At 40.7% G+C, this 13,215-nt stretch overlaps 1 protein-coding gene across 7 annotated transcripts in view; it reads right to left on the bottom strand.

Annotated features, from left to right (window-relative positions):
* The window catches only part of RAD51B (RAD51 paralog B), a 383,679-nt gene that overhangs the window by 92,062 nt on the left and 278,402 nt on the right, over positions 1–13,215 (bottom strand). The gene's annotated exons all lie outside the window — the stretch shown is intronic.

Below are 13,215 nucleotides of genomic sequence, written 5' to 3'. Positions count from 1 at the left end.
GTGGGAAGGGTCAGAGAAAGAACGAGAAGTTTCACAATCAGTCAGCAGTTAGAACTTGCTGTGATGGGTACATGGTAACAGCAATGTTGATTCAGCAACCATATATTGACAAATACTGCTTCTAACCAAGCCTCAGAGACTAAATTTACACTAGTGCTAGTTTAGAAATCCCCAAGAATGTGCAACCTAAACTTCCAGGCCCACAACCGACGATCGTTACTGGTAGTGGAACAACTGGCCTAGATATAACAACCAGGGGCAAGTGTTCATTCATGGGATTGAAAATAGGATCTGCAATCATTTAGGATAAAGTTACCACAGCTTGAAACGTAGGTCTTGTTAATTCCAACTCCAGGCTATTGCTGGCAGGCTGGCTGTTCAATTGCTTTATACAAAAGAACCTCACGGTCATTGTTTACCTTCGTGAATTATGATGAGATCTAACAAAAAGTACTTCTTAGGCTCTATCGGGTTCAGCACTGAATGCCTTCTGAAGGCTTAGATATGCTCTCACGCTCAAGGATCAAGATACTATCGCTGTGAAAGGTTGGCAAAGTTTGCAGTATGCTGCGTGTTTGGGCAATATCTGAGTATTTTTGTTCCCAGGGCTGTCAATCTGACATCTAAGCAAGAAAACATATAAATCAAACCAATAATGTCAGCTCCACTGTCAAAAGTTTCAGAAGACCAAAAGATTTTTTATAAGCTTTATTTACTGTAACAGGGCAATGAAGATCTGGCACTGACCAAGAAAATAATTCTTGTGTAGTTAAGATATACCAGACCAGGATGAAAAATGCAGTATTTAGCTAACGAGAACCAGTGTACAAATACTGATTGAAATACAGTTATCTTTATACCAGTCTGTGAATACACTGGTGTCCAGACAAAGAAATTCCTTAAATATAACTACATTTAGTCTTTCACGGTTTTTAAGTTAGATTCATGCAAAAGTGAGCATACAGAAATTCCTAGCTGGTTCTGAGCCGACCTTCCAACACAAGAGTAAGGAGTGCTGTGCCATTGGAGGAATCATCTCCCAGAAGAGGTATAAAGTTGAGATCCAAATTCCTACACCTGGTTTAAGAAAAGAGCCCTTGGAAGTTCTGCAAAGACATTATTGTTAGTGCTCTGGACAAACGTAAATGCATTGTCATTTCTACCAGCTGGGCAGCTAGTTTCTATGGAAAAGGACTGCAAACAGTGTGCATTCAGTGCCTAGGTGCCTATGCAACAATGCAATTGTCATACAAGAATTACAATACAGCTATAAAATGTCAGTTAAGTCAGGCAATCCCAATAGCAAATTCAAGCTGGGCAGCCAAAGCACCACTTGACACAGTACTTTATTCTGCTTCAAAGCTCCATTCTTTTCAAATTCTTTCTAACATGTCTAATGAAACAGGCAGTCCAATGTGCTCAGAAGGTCATCGGTTTCTACCCGGAGCACCTCCAAAATTTAACAGGGCCTTGATTCCATTGCCAGTGTAATTTTGTTCTTTTTACTGGGTCTCGATCAAGTTGCATTCATGAGAACTGCAGGCTAGGTCAACATGTACCTCGAGGCTGTCTGGATTCTGTTAAGCCAGGCTTTTTGACCAGATCCTCTTCTCCCTCTCTTACAAAACACTCAGCAGAAAAATAAAATAAAATCTCTCTCTTCTACAAAATTAAAATAATTAAAATAAATTCCTTTTATCTCTCTAATTAAGTACCATCCTGTATTTAGTCAGTTGACAGCACCAAAGAATGATTTTTCTGTATTCCACAATATCATCCTCCCTCCCTGGATCTATTCAAAGCCTCTTGTACATATTTAATCACTCCTAGCCAGGCCTGGCTAATGAAATGCAGGGCCTTGCCCTGACCTGACCTTGCTATTTCTATTTTGGCTCAGCACATCCTCTGCTAGTTGGTTAAAAAAAAAAAAAGTTGTTTCTCTCCTCTCTTGGACTTAAAGGTCCTGTTACTGGCAGGGGGTATGGTCAAGGACACTGCTGAATACAGAATGAATGACTGAATGATTGTGAACACTGATTTGCAAAACTCCTGCAAGCCCAGAAAGGACCACAACAACTTAAGCACAAAGGTTTTTTCCCCCTTTTTCTCTTTGGCTGGCAAGGACTGGTGGTCACTGTTCAACTACAGTGAATGGCTTATGGCTAGAAAATTCTGTAAGAAAAATGGACTGCTCAAATTGTTTGCAGCACTCTTTCATAAAGCACTGGTATTCATTCTATGGTTTTGGGCACTTATTGTAACTAGAGATGTTCTTGGTTTTCCCCTTCTGCCCTTTCTATTTGCCAATACTGCAATTTAAAATCTATTTTCCCTTTCTGAGAGCTCATAAAGAAGTGTGATCCCATTTATGACCACTTAGGAAACACTGGATATTGGGTTAGCCCTTTTGTCACATGATGTCGGTTGTAGGAATTCATCAACATGCCAATCAGAAGTCAGGAGTGTTTCCAGTGTACAACTGAACAACATTTACACGGTGATTCATGTGGTCTCTTTAAGCTGAGTTTGTTTTCAAATGGTTTATGATTTTGTTGGCCATGAGTTTTGGTGTTGTTTGACATACTGAGTTGCTGGACGAACCATAAACCACATTTGAAGTCAGAAAGGGCATGGGACATCTTTTCATTCTTTGCGTGTAAGCAGCGCCTTACATTGTGGGGCTCTGGATACTGAACAGGGGTCCCAGATGTTATTACGAAACAACCAACAACAGCACAAAGTTCTGTAGGTAGTCTGTCTGTCAGAAAAATCAGGCTCAGTAGCTCAATTCTTCGTTGTTCCTCCAATTATATATCAATGGAGTCAAGCCAGAGAAAACAGTGGTAAATAAGACGAAGATGCCTTTAGCTAGCTATCCAAAAATAATGCCCTATGTCCCGTGGGGCACTGTCAGCTAAGGACCAGGGACATATATCACATTTCTAATGGCCAGAATCAGTTTAACAGGTCCTTATGAGCTCTTCTGCATGCACTGGAACTGAGATAAAGAGAGTTAGATCTCCATTTATAAGTCCAGTCTTTTGTCAGCTCAACTAAAACAAACAGGTTCAAGTTGTGACATCCTGTTGAATAGAAGCAAGTAGGACTTTAAGGCACTGCTTGAAAGAAGAAATGCTAAAATCATGTTTGCAGTCAGCAGAGTCAAATAATACAGCTGTGTCGCCTTCCCCCTAATGCTGTTTATCATGTTCTTTTGTAGTCTGGTTTTCTACACAGACAACACTTTTGCAATCACATTCTGTATCCCAGTCTATATAACCTTTTCAGCCATTGATTGCTTTCAGCCAAGTCTGAAAAAAGGTAGGGGTCCTCAAACATCTGTGAGGTCACAGAAAATGAGTGAAAATAGATGACTGAGTAGAGAAGAGAGTTCCTGTAGATGTTATTAGACTGCCTGAAATCCAGAGAGAGGACTTCTCAGCATGCCAAGTGCAGCAGAATTTGTAGATGTAGTCAACCAACCAAAAGTACAGGTCTGTACAGATTTCTGACTTCCTTTAGTCGATGCCCTGTGGGGTTAGATGAGCACCAGAACTAATGCAGAAGTTGGCCTTCAGCTGGCCATCTGCTGGTGACCATAAGTTGTGAGATCAGCAGTAGTGAAACCTGACTATGGCCTTACGAGGCCCCAGTCAAACGTCTGCACTTGCTAGGCCTCACCCAGCAGGAGAGCTCCTTGGTGGCATGCGCCAGGCAACAAACACTACTTAGGCCAACTCTAAGCAAGTACCAAACTGTCATTAAACCAAAGGCAAAGGCAACATTCAGCCACTTTTTTCCCCTCTGCCACCTTTCCAAGCAGATTTTTGACCTACCCTAGGACCCAGCCCCACTGCAGTTGTACAAAATGGAGTGAAACACACAACACATTGTAGAACAAGTACTCTCAGATTAACTGTGTCCTTTTTTTTTTTTTTTCCTTTTTTGTTGTGTGTGTGTATTACACAGCCTGCTGTGGGCATTTTTGTCATGATTTTACGCTACAGACATCGAGATTTTTAAGAGCTGAATCTCTCTTTGTAGGCTGTTCCTGAAGTTTGGCACAGTTGGAGAATGCTACCTTGGGGTGCTCCTTCCCTGTGAGCTCTGACGGGATGTTGCAGTTAAGCCGCATCCACAGAGCTAAAACCACAGAATTTAAAAACAGCTGTGAAATCCAACTGTGTCTGATCTGCCTTGGTGTTTGGCCTGTCTCTGTGGGGCCAAATTTGTTTAACTCAAAGTAAAAATATGAGTTAGCACAATTCACTAGACGAGGCAAAAGCATTTTTGGAAGATTTTTTTCAACCCACTTGTAACAAACAAATTTGGGCCACTACCTACACATGCCAGAAAAAATGTTTATCTTGCTTAGCCAAAATTGAGCAAAATAGATTTTTTTGGCAGCATGGACAAAGCTTTAGGCCTGACTTTTTCAGGTCCCCTCCTAATTCCAGTTTTCCATTCCCCACCCTTCAGAGTTCCTCAGAAGATTCTCTATCCTTGATGGCCTTTCAGTTTGGGTACTGTCATTTTATTTTTTTCCCCTTATGTTCTTCACTTTCCTTTAGCCTTCTTTTGCATTTGCTTTCTTTCTATATGGTTTAATGGAAACATACTAAAAAACCTCATATCTCTGACATTCCTACCCTTTGTTTTCCCAAGTACCCTCCCCTAGCCAAGGGTATACCTTGATACACCTTGATTAAACTTACAATGTATTAAAGGATTGGGAAACAGGAATCTTACCAGTGGCCTAAGACCATCATTCTAAAAAGCATAAGGAAAATTTTATTTATTTAAGTCTTACTAATGCATATATATCTAAAATATACACATATACATACAGATTGATAGATATATTTTAATATTCTTGCCACTTCCTTAAAAACTAGCACAGAAAAGATACCCAGAGAAAAACAGACTGAAGTGAGAGTTTTGAGCAAGACAACTTCAGAAGGAGAGGAAAACAGACAGACTCAATAGTTTAACAAGGAACACTGGATTATATGTTTTCCAGATACACTGGGCTTCCTACTAATACTACAGACTTCATATATTGTCTGTATAATAGATGTCAAAATTCCTAGGTATTTAGCATGAACAGCACGATCAATTTATAAGACAGTTCAGACTCAAAAAAGTCAACAGGGAAACTTTCACCGTTCCATCTAGAACTTTCTGAAATTTTATTTGAGTCTTTTAAATACAGGAACTCAAAGTTATACTGAGTCTCACACCATTCACGGTAAGCACTGAATAGTTTCGTATGCATTCCCAAGGTTAATCAGACTAATTTATTAGTACTAAGTAATTTTCTGCGGAATACGTTTCCTAAAGATTGTCTCACCATCTCCAGAGATATTAAATCACAGTGGTAACCAGTTGTCTTGAGGATGACAAGAAGCTATTCTGCACAAGCAGTTGTTCAAGACAGACTCCCCAGTGAATTCTTATTCTAAGAGTTTGTATCTGCATGTTTTAGTAAGCGCCTCCAACTATTGCCTCAGATTTACTTTTCGGAATATATGAGCACTTGAAAACAGTTCATGATAAACATGTCAAGGGCCCATTTTATCATTTTTTAATTGAAAGCAGGTCACTAAAACAAATTTGTCCATGCTGGGAATGCAAAAGCATTTGGGAGGGATATGACAAGCCATTCAAGCAACACTGAATGTTCGAATTGTACTTAAAAGCTTTATACGCAATACTGACCAGAACAAAACCTCTGGTTAGGCAACCTCTCTGCATACTTCACAGTCACATCAGTATTGGCTCCCAAATACAAAATATATGCACATACTATGTTAGTAAGTGATCAACAACAACTACTGATATTCATCACAGGCTTACAAAATACTATGAAAAGCTACAGCATATCTAAAATGTTAATCACTTCTCCTCACTTCTCCTTGTCATATATGTTACAATGAGATCTGAGTTCTAGTGCGGTCAGAAATCACATGGTGTATTAAGGGCTTAAGAAGAATTCTGAAGATTTTAACTGTTTTGACCATGAGCAGAAATGGGCAGGAAAAAAAAAAAAAGTTGATGAGCCTGGGCCACAGAGGAATAGAACTTCCTAGTCAAGGAAAAAAAGAATGATTTAAGTGATAAATGCGCTAAAGCAAATTCCTTACTTTTCTCATCCTACCAAGTAGATCACACCATTACCCTGTTTTGGGAATCCAATGAAAAATGACAATATTAGCTATTTTATTTAAGAAGAGAGTCTTTGCAGGGGTTCATGTAACGCCATTCATGTTGTTAATTTCTATATTAAAAGGCCAGAAATAATCTGTTGCATTAAAGAATGGAAAGAAATTATTTCTCTTCACACTAGTTTCTTCTTTCTGATATAGCCCAGATTTAAATGCACACTTATTAGGTGAGAACTCTGTTGTCCATTACCAATTCCTGAAAACTTCAATGTGTTTTCATTTCTTTATAGCCAATAGCATTTTTTTTTTCTATTGGGAAAAAAAAAATGCAGTAAAAGCAAAAGCAATATCCAAGCCAATCCCCATCCTTCAGAAGACTCTACAGAGCACACAGATGACATCCTATACTGGGGTAATATATTTCATTAGACGATAAATGAAGAGAGATTTTGGATGGTATGTAGGGATGTAATATTAACATCAAATACATTCCAACTCCCTTATCTAATCTAATGCGCCATTTAGCAGCTGATACATCAGGTCAAGTCTTTGAATCAGTTTCGTGCCAGGGAGTAAATGATGCCTAATATTTAAATAACCATCCTTTTGACAAAGATGAACTTGATCAGTAATAAAGATTGTTTCCAATCAATGATCTTCAAAAGGTCTCTTCTGTTTCTTTCCAGATGACTACACAAAATATCACAGTACATAAAATATCTTGGCCTAATCTGCTGCCACTTGTTTCCTTCTTTGCCATTATTTCTTGAGCTTTATGAGGTACTTTTGTAACTGTTTGGGGCCTAGAAAAGGCATGCTCTCGCTTTCATATGGAAACTGTAAGCACTTGCATCGTTCCCCTGCCAGAACACACACACACGCACAAGCTGGCACATTCTTCTAATTACAAAAGTTAAAAAAAAAAATCACTGCTGTAATATTAATAGCAAATACATTCTGGTTCATGTCTGGTTACACTCAGGTGAACACTGATAAGTCATGTGTGAGGTTCTCATACACAGCTCTGCCACCACAACACCAATCCTAACATGCCTCAGCCTCTTTCTGACCTTGCCATACACCTCAGTCCTGAATGGACTCTTGCTGTTCCACTCCAGCATTAACATTTGCAGTAATCAGCTTCACAGAAAAAGCTTTAGCCTAAAGGAACAATATCCTCTCAAAAGTAATGATGAAGACTGCTGCCTCAAAATGCCACCGCTGTGTGGCCCTGTTTTAACTTTCCCCTCCTTGGCCTGGGACAGATTACCTGAGACGAACGGGTACAGCACAGCAGAGCTGTGCTCTGCAATCACATTCATCCTTCAGTGAAATTAGGCTGCATCACTGTCAGAACCTCAGTTTCTGCACTCATAACTTGGGAGAGAAATGCTCAAAAGCAACAAACACACAGCAGTGGGAAAGCTATGCTGTATAACTCCTAATTTGTAAGTCAAATTGAATTATATCACTGGAATTGCAAGCACCGAAGGGCCCCCTAACTGGGGTTTGTTCTTGCAGCACCACATTCAGGTCCTTACAGAAAGCAGCTGCCATCCCACATGGCACTTCGGGCCAAAGTGAGGTGCCCGCCCAGAGGCAAGCAGCCACCCTCGAGCACGCGGCCTCTGCCCCGGCCCCAGCGGCGTGAGGCGAGCTAAAGGAAAAGCGGGCACTGCGCTCAGAGAGCCTGTCCTCTCCTCTGGCACAGGCAGAACTACTGTTCTTTTTAAAAATCCCCTGCTCTTAGTAAGGTTTGTTTTTCTAACTGGTTCCCAGAAACCTCTAGGGGGTTCCAAGCCCAGAAAAGTAATTACTGCATTACTTTGGCCACAGACACAATATCAACCTTGTTAGACTTGGCCTGTGGAGACAGCCAAACACCTGCTGCTGCAGCATTTATTTGATAAGCTTCATGGTTCGCTAACATAAACCTGATCCTGCTGACCTGCAGGAGGATGAAAAGGAGAGGGGGGGAAAGGGTGGAGCAGGTAGGCGATCTCACGGCCCGCCGGCCCAGCAGCTTTGCAGCCCTCTCTCCCAGCAAGCTCCCATTTCTCTTTGCTTTCTTGTTTCCTGGTGAGAGCTTCAGAGAATTGGTTTTCCCCCTGCAGTTATGCAAGCAGATGTGGAAGGGGCTAGGATTCCCATGCCTTATGACGGATTAACTGACAAGCACGGGATCAATACGGGAATTGTTCTAGGTCTGGCCGCATCTGTAGCCTTCCGAAGCAGACAGAATAGCTGCACACACTCTCGTTGGCATGGTGGTGTGCACTGAAAGGCTGGCTTAGTACCAAAGTCCATTAGTTAACAGCAAGGGGGGAAGGAAGGGCTGCAAATCAGTCAAGTCAACAGATAAAAGCCCGGGGAGAAAAGCAGATGTAGAAATAGAAACTTGATTTTTATTCCTCAAATGATGCACTTTTCTCGTCTAGGACAAAAAAAGAAAGAGGGGGTGGGAGGGAAATGAAACAAGGTTTTGTCCAAAACAGGACTGTCTCCTCCAATGGATACTGCCAAGGAAAGAAAAAAAAAAAAAGAAGAGCCAGGGGACTTGGGAGGAAGGAGAAAATAATCTTCCTAACTCTGGCGCTTGATATCAGGAAAGAAACACTTCTGACAGGCTAGCTTGGTCTCCTCTGCGCCTCACCTTTTCTCTAGGTAGAGGGAATCAAAGGTGGACTATGCAGAAAACCAGGAAAGTACTTGTCCACGTATCTGCTAGTTGTCACTCACAGGGAAAGGGTTTGATTTCAGGACAGTGAGTTTTCTAGTGCATCTCTGTCTGTGTATGTTGATAGTGTGTCTTGGAGATATGCGTGATTCACCCACTTGGGAGACGGTAAGAAGCAGATGAATCACTCTGGATGACATCAGAGCCAGCCCAAACATTTATTCAAACTTGGCAAAATCTGAACACTAAACATCTGAACATGTGTGGAATTGTCTACACGATCATATTCCACCTTATTTCACCTCCTTCTGCTGGCTCAGAACTTCAGGAACTTTATCTCCTGATGGTGAAAAAAGCTGTGAAAATTTAAATAATATGCCACAAGACATTTTCTGTATAGATCCAACCCAAATCAAAGCAAAAATCTTGAAAGAAAACTTTTCTTGTAGACTCCCAAGCCCAGCTTTGCAGGTATGTGAAATTCAGCTATCACATGATAAACATCTGAAATTTTGGGCTAGTACCAATATTCTACTTTTGTATTCACCCTTTACTGTACAGGATCCACAGCATCAAAGCAAAATGCTAAGTACACTCAGAAAAACAGCACTTCTGGATTCTCAGAGCTCTAGCACAGCCAACTGTCCTTCAATTTCTGCCTTTATTGATGGGCCTGTTTCTCTCCAAACAATATGATTTTTTAGAGGTAGTAATTAAGGACAAGAAACAAATAACCTGATAATATAAGGAAACTCTTGTGGAAGGTATTGCAAGAAGACAGAGAGTATAAGTGAATTTGAACCATGCTAAGAAGCCTATATTGTTTGGAAGCCTGTGGGTATGGAAGGCCCACAGGTGCTGCCCACCGTGAAAGTCTTGAGAGCAATGAATGATGTGTCCAACTCCTGGAAAATGCACCAGAGTAAGCCATCTTAGTTTTCTTAAAAATGGCTGATGACTGAAGCCAGTAACTTCATTCTTTATCCACCATTTTGCATGAGGATAACAGAAATAACTCAAAATGCATTGTTCACCCACCAGACAGTGGTGATAAAGAACAACTCATGGCCTATTCCCCAAGAGCTACGAGAGACCAGCAGCAAAACTCCTATGCTAAGGGCAACTTCACTGCTTGAAGCCTTCTATATAATAACACCATCTCACTTCAGAAAAAATTATGCAGCATACAAAGTATTGCAATGACTACAAAAGGTCCTCCTAATGGTAATTCTGAACAAAACAACACACACACACAAAAACAAAACAAAACAAAACCACCCATGTCATATTACAGAATGTCCCTCTGCAGTATTCTGCCTTTTATTCACAAACCTTTTTCCTAAAGTGTTGTACATTGTTTCCCCAAAGCATTGTACATGCAGAAGCTCCCTGAAGAACAGATGTTTCATGGTAAAAAAACTGGTATAGTAGCAGGAATAGTTTTAAATAAAGTCAAATAAGTTCGACGGCGGCTGGGGTGAAGTAGTGATGGTTACCACATGAGAATCAGCACCCAAGGAGCTTGACCTGGTAGATCAGCAGAGCGCTCTGAAACCACACGTAAGTTTGAAACACAGCAAGGCAAATGAGAAACAATGACAGCCGTGCAGCTCACTCAGAGCATCCCCAGGAGAACAGCCATATGCCGACAACAAACACTGCAGCCGAAAGGAACCAAAATTGTACAACAGATTCTTAAAATAAATCCTCCCAACAGGCCCTGCTTCCTGTTCTGTTAACAGCCACCCGACCAGAGGAATGGAGCTCACTCTGACTCACATAAAGGCAAGTTTGCACAAGGGCACTGAGCTGCGTGTGAGACTGCACATGCTCTTGTGCAGCCAGCTAAAGGACCACGAGAAGAACACGAAAGCAGGATGTCTCTCTCGACATTTTCTTGTAGGTGAAAACTGGAAGATTGTGACCTTTTTCCTCTCTACGGGTAAAATATCAGCAAAGGTGTTGCAGGCCCTTAATAGTGCAAGGGTAACTAGAACTTAGCCTAGTGCAGGTACTCAGAGGTAACACATCCCATCTGCTGGGTCACATCCCTGGGAACCTCCAGGATCAAGACCTTACTGCTGTCCCATTTTGTGTGACAGAGAAGGATCAAATTGGTTGAGAGTAGAATATCAAGGTAAAACTTTTTTCATGGAATATTGTACTGTCAAATATCTCTTCTTCAAAAGCATCTTTCTAGCTTTATGGTTGTGAAGACAACTTTAACATTGTGACCCCAGAGTAAGCAATATAGTAAGTTGTCTGACTTTGCAATCGCACTAAAACAGGTTTCTCAAAAATAACTTCCCCATCATAGCTTGATGCCTTGAAATGACTGTCTGAACCCATCCTTCTCCCCAGAGGTTTTTGTTTGAACAAACGTGGTTTCTTCAGCTTTGAATCAATGGAATAAAGAGACTGTGGCTTTTCAATATGGGCTGGGTTAAAACCTATTGAAACTAGTAGATCTCACACTACACTTCCTTTCAAGCTAAATAAGGCAACAGTTAAATACCTCTTTGTTTAACAATTGCTAAAAACAAAAGACTGCAAAAAAAGCACAGGCTGAGCAGGGTCTGGACCTCACAAGACAAAGGGAATCACGGGAACAGATGCCCCAAATGTGGAGATTAATGCAAAGAACACGGCAGCTCTGCTCTGGGAGGAGCAGAACTGATGAACCCCAACCAATTGCCTAGGAGAGTTGAGGTGAGGATGAGTATGGTATCCCTTTCAACATACGAAGATCCTAATGTGTCTGACTGTAAACCAATGTTAAATAGACCCTTTTTTACTACATTAAACTACTGTAGTTATTTCTTTGGTATTTTGTTAGCTGTCACTCAAAGCAAGTAGAACACTAAAAGCATCAAGTTGCATTTTTTTTTTTTTAAAGAATACCAATAACAGGTTTCTTCTTAAAGAAAACCATCCAAAATGGGTTTATTCTCTCAAATTACTGATAGGTAATCTTAACCCTTAAAATAAAACTCTGAACCCCATTAAGCAGATGGATAGGATTTCAGCTCATCCTTTAACCACACCTTATTACTGGCCAAGTTCTAGATGGCTAATTACTTCCAGTTGTTTCTGAATAGACCTTTAACTACCTCTGTTGGAGTCCTCAGTATCTAATGCTCTTTGGAGAGACAAGAGGAAGCAATCTGACTAAGCATTAGACAAATAAGACTTACTGACTATTAGAATAAAAGCAAAAGAACAAAACAAAGTAACTTAAAAGGACAGTAGGCCAGTTTGTTTATAAGTGTGTTTGAGGAAGGCCTAAGAGAAAGTGGAAGAACCTCACAGTATCCAAAAGGCTTTGGGTCATTTCTTTTCAGCCATATCATGCCTCAAGTTTTGGCAATAAAAAATACAGGCAGGAACTGCTAAGACGATTTCCAGTAGTTCACTTTCATATTAAATAGTTTCACAGCGCTGGCACATCATTGATTTATCCTTGACTTATCCTTAAAAAACAGTCTAACTCCCCAAAGCTCTGTAGCATCTCTGCTTTGCTTACAGAGCACCTTAGTGGGTCCTGAGGGGAGGTACAGCATGTGGTCAGGAGGAGGAAGGACTACACGAGAATCCCGTGAGGTAACCTAGGTCCTGCTCAACCTAGTCTCCAGATGAGCTGTTACTGATGTGAGAAATTATTTAAGTCAAGCAAACTGTAAAGTATTATGTGAGTATTTAAAACTTTGATTCTTAAAGCAGGAAAGCCAAGAAAATGCAAAATTTCACTTTGGAAAACTGTGCCCAGAGAAGGCAATCCAAGGCTTTTCAGATAACTGGGCAATACCTGGATTATTTACATATGTATGTATGGCCTTTAACAACGTAGAAATAGAGCATGCTACATATGTTGCTGAACATCTCAATCTCTGTAAATTAGAAAAGACGATTAAAAACAGGACATGAGAAAATCATTTGTCCACTATTACACAAAACTGGGTAACAATTAGCAGCTGAAGTCAGGTATCTTCTGACCACAGCCTTAAAACTGTATTTCCTCTGATATTACTCATTCGTAGGCCACATTTAAAAGAGCAGCGAACAACTGCTGCTGATGGTTGTGGTTCATTAGCCAGCCAGCAATAGATGTCCCACATACACTCATTTAGCGTAACACGTATTTGCACATGGGCTTGAAGTACTGTAAAACCATACACCCACAGATCCTGCCTCAGCTAACCCTCCCTCACAAGGCCTGGTTCCACTCCCTCCTCCAGCCCACCATTAATCTCCCCATTGCCTTTTAGCTTTGCTTAGATTACAAGTTATCGTCACTATGTACATGCAAACTGTAACCAAAGACTGTCTGTGCCTAACAATCACTCAAGTCATTTCCAGCTAATGATTTACTGTTTG

The sequence above is a fragment of the Anser brachyrhynchus genome, assembly GCF_964034855.1.
Source record: "Anser brachyrhynchus genome assembly, chromosome: 5".
Classification (NCBI taxonomy): Eukaryota; Metazoa; Chordata; class Aves; order Anseriformes; family Anatidae; genus Anser; species Anser brachyrhynchus.
This window is presented reverse-complemented; position numbering and strand designations above follow the sequence as displayed.